The sequence below is a fragment of the Engystomops pustulosus genome, chromosome 5, assembly GCF_040894005.1.
Source record: "Engystomops pustulosus chromosome 5, aEngPut4.maternal, whole genome shotgun sequence".
In the NCBI taxonomy this organism is placed as follows: Eukaryota; Metazoa; Chordata; class Amphibia; order Anura; family Leptodactylidae; genus Engystomops; species Engystomops pustulosus.
In genome coordinates, this window is record NC_092415.1 from 123,320,474 (window position 1) to 123,324,694 (window position 4,221).

General features: G+C 36.7%; 1 long non-coding RNA gene across 1 annotated transcript; it reads left to right on the plus strand.

The window, feature by feature from the left end:
* The first annotated feature begins 679 nt into the window (after positions 1-679).
* On the plus strand, positions 680-2,047 carry LOC140134178 (uncharacterized). Its single transcript, XR_011856099.1, has 3 exons — positions 680-830; positions 913-1,066; positions 1,711-2,047. It is a non-coding gene; the product is annotated as an uncharacterized lncRNA (long non-coding RNA).
* Positions 2,048-4,221: the final 2,174 nt, after the last annotated feature.

Consider the following 4,221-nt stretch of genomic DNA (forward strand, 5'->3'; position numbering starts at 1 on the left):
TCATTCTCTATCTTCTCTCTTCTGTAGCTGGCATAGTTGCGTCCATGCAATCTGAAGGCCGTTGCACACTATGATGCAGCGCTGTTGCCACTGATGAAGTCATCAGTGTCAACAGGGCTGCATTGTATTGTGCTACGGCCTGCAGCCAGCTACAGAAGAGAGAATAATCCGCCGGGAGCCGTGGCGTGGATTGGGCTCAACAGAGAGTGAATATAAATTTTTGAGTTATGTCTTGTTTAAAAAATAGGGTGGCCAGGCTGTATACTACATGGGGGCTGCCTGTATACTGTATGTGGCTGGCTGTATACTACACCCTGGGCTTACACTTGAGACAATTGATTAACGCAGTTTTTTTGGTTTAAACTACTGGTCACGGCTTATATTTTCATCCACATATATTTTTTTTAAATTTTTAATCAAATTCGATTTTTAAGTTTGAACTTTCAAAATACAAAATTTAACAAAATGCTCTAATACAATTACAACGTTTTTTAAATAGTACAAAGTTTTTAAAAAATTTAATTTTTAAAAAATGGCCATAAAAGAAACATTCAAAATATCACAATGAAAAGCAAAAAGATGTTTGACATAAATCCACATTTACAAATTTAAAATGTATAGTTTTTATTTACAACATTAAAACAATTTTCATTGAAAAAAAAAAAAAAAATTGTGTGCTCATACATAGGTGAAGGAAAGACCAATGCTATGGGACTTACAACACAAACATTATGCCAGCAAAAGCAAAAGAAGTCATGCATGGATTCAAATATGCAAGGAATTAACCAGCGATTGGGAGGAGATGGAACCACGTGATCAGTGGAAAATGGGTAAGTGAAACAAATTTTTTTTTTTTTTTTTTTTATTAATAAATTAAATATAATAACACAAAATAATTATCATTTAAAATAGAAGAGCAGGTTCGCACGAGGTGGCGGTCATGTAGGGATCGCTTCAGACGAGAAGTTGCAATAAATGAAAAGAGTGGCTCCTCCCCGTCTCACAAAAGGCCATATCAACATTTTGAGGAATTACTTTTTCTCTTACCAACTCGTACTCTTCGGCCGTAAGTTTATTTTTAAAATAAGATCATTTTGTATTCATGTATTGAAAAAGGTTAAGTAAATTTCTGTAAAGAAAAGAAAAAAAAAGATACAATGCAAAGCTTGATGGTCTTTCAAGTATTGCCATACTGTGAATGGCTCAGTGCTTGGACGAGTATTTCCCCAGCTTGAGATTTATCAGTTTATTATGTAAACACAGAGAAGCAAAGATATGAATACAATTAAATTATTGAACACAGGATCATTGAATTGAAGAACACAGTGAAAAAACACAGAATACAACACATTGCCAATGTTACAAACATCTGATAATTTTATGGTATACACACATGCATAACTTTGCATGACTTTGGATAAGTTAGCAGATGTAGGTAACATCTGCAATGTGTTCTTCATTACGGTTCTTTCAATGTGTTTATTAATTTCAAAAAGCTTGTGTATCCATTTGACTTCAATGTTGTTTGTTATTCAATACAAGCACTCTAGCATTTTTTGGATTGATCATCTCAAGTATAAATTTAAGTATAATATTAATTTAATTTGTTTCATTTTTGAATGTACAATGAAATTACTGCATCTTATTATGAACTTTTACCATACAATTATACTAAATTTACTTTCTATAAAAAAAAAAAAAAAATCTTAGGACTCAAGGAAACATTCCAAAAAAAACAAGAGGACAAGCACACGAACATCTCGATACTGATGACCAAACAATGGAGCAGAGCCACACATCTTTGGTTGAAGATGCACATGGTACAGATTCTCAAACAAACGTGGAAATTGACGACTCTCCACCAGAACCACCACCCATCAACACCAGGCAAACTCGAAGAAGGGCAGCACGTGTGCAGTCAGATCCAATAAGTGCTATTGAACATGAGGCGGTAAACATGATGCGTCGTGCAGGGTCACAAGTCATGTATGATGGGTTGGGTGTTGTAGTAGCGGGCCAATGCAGACGCTTCCCTGCTGGGAAACGCAACAGAAACTCCACAAACTCATGCATTGCCAAGCACATCATATTCCGAGGATCCAAATAGTTCCTATCTTCGAATGCTGCTTTCTGATTCTAGCCCATGGAGACAGCAAAGGCTACATGAAGAGTTGCAGACAGTAACTGCATTGCCAGCCTCAACATTTTCCTTTTCACCAACACATAGTCCAAATCAACCCCATGACCTTACATGACGCAATTAGCAGTCTTTATTGTTACAGTTTCCGTTTAACTGTTATCCAAGTTTACAGTTTCTATAGTCAAGCCATTACAATACAGGCAGATGTTGCTCAACCAGTCCGTTTATAATGCAACCCAAGTGAAAATGTGGTTAGCCTCTGCCCATGCAAAATGCATTTATATAGAGACACATGCAATGTGTCTATTTGTCACATGCATATCCCTGTAAGCACATATGCCATTTGTCACAGTGCGGACACCTTGGGCTTGTGTTGCATTAAAAACTGGCTCCAAGCAGAACATGTGTCAGCGGCTTTATCGGTCCAGTCATAATGAAATGCTGGTGCACAGGGGGCGGACCTTTGACAATACTTACAAGCCTTTCCATGCAAATGCATGTGATCAATATGTCATTTGCAGAAGTGTACCTCAAAATGCATTTTTACAAAGGGAAAGGACCGTCCCCTGTGCGCTACTGTTGCATTATGAAAGGACAGATACCGGAACGTGTGACCACGGCCTTACTTGCTGGGTTTAAGCATAATCCAATTTTATGCAATGATGTTTAACCTTTTTTGTATTGTGAAAAATTTACTTTAAATTTTCAAAGAGATCCAATGGATCATATTGTGTTTGAAATCTTAAACACCTTTTTTTTTTGTATATTTCAAAATTTGGTTTTACAAATATAGCCTTTTGGATTAAAAAAAAAAAAAAAAAAAAAAAAGTTAGAGGTTAATGTTTCAGTGCATTATAAAATAAAAAAAAAATAATAACAGAGTTGTTTTTAGAATCATTGAACATTGTTAAACCACATAAGCCAAAAATAACGAAAAATTTGATTTTATTACAACCATCAATAAAATGAAATGCAGATACAGTAAATGAAAAATATAAAAAAAAATTAAATGGCATCATACTGCCAAGCAACTGCCCCGTGCTCACTATTAAAATATTTGAGAAATTCATCTCTTGTGCGCCATCCTGATAAAGCACGGCAATTGCAATGGTCTATTGTGTTTGCAATGTTGACATCATTGCCCACGTCAAGCAGTGCATGTGGAGACATACCAATTCGACTGAAATTATGCAGAACACAGCATGCCTTCACAACTGTGTCAACATTTTCGACACTTAGGCATATAGCAGTTTTAAGTAACCGCCATTGCCCACTTAATATGCCAAAAGCGCACTCCACAGTCTTGCGGGCTCGTGATAAACGGGCATTATAAATCCGTTTCATATTTGTCAAACCCCGCTTACAGTATGGTCTCAATAAGTGAGTGCGGAGACCAAATGCCTCGTCGGCCACAAAGACATGGGGGAGAATTGTGGAGCTCCCAGTAAGTGCTTTGGCCGGAGGAATATTAATATGGTTTTGAAGAAGCTGTCTTGCCATTGCACTGGTTTCGAGTATTCTCGAATCATTTGTGCTGCCATACGAACCAGTTTCTATGGCAATAAAATTACTGTCACTGTCCGCAATGGCAAGTAAGACAATTGAAAAATATTTTTTATAATTGAAAAAAAGAGTCCCTGAATGAGGTGGTTGTATCACTCGGATATGCTTCCCATCAATTGCTCCAAGACAATTTGGGAAATCCGTCTTTTCCTCAAAACCTTTCGAGATGGCTTGAAAATAGTTTTGGGTGGGAAAAGGCATGCAGCGAGGCTGCAAAGCAGCCCATATCACCGCGCAAGTAAGTGGAATGATCTTGCACAATGTACTTTTCCCAATGAGAAACTGATGCTGCATGGAGTGATAGCTCTCCCCTGTGGCCAGGAACCTTTATTGAAAGAAAGAAACAAAGATATCACTTTGGTGTAATAATTTCTTTTTTACAGTTTAAAAAATTTAAAAAAACAAACCTTAATGTTACAAGTAGACGTTGTTCAGGAGATATTGCTTGCCTCATCACAGTTGATTGGAATGTTATTTGCTGCTTAATAAGGCCAAGCAAAAAGTCATATTGCTCTATA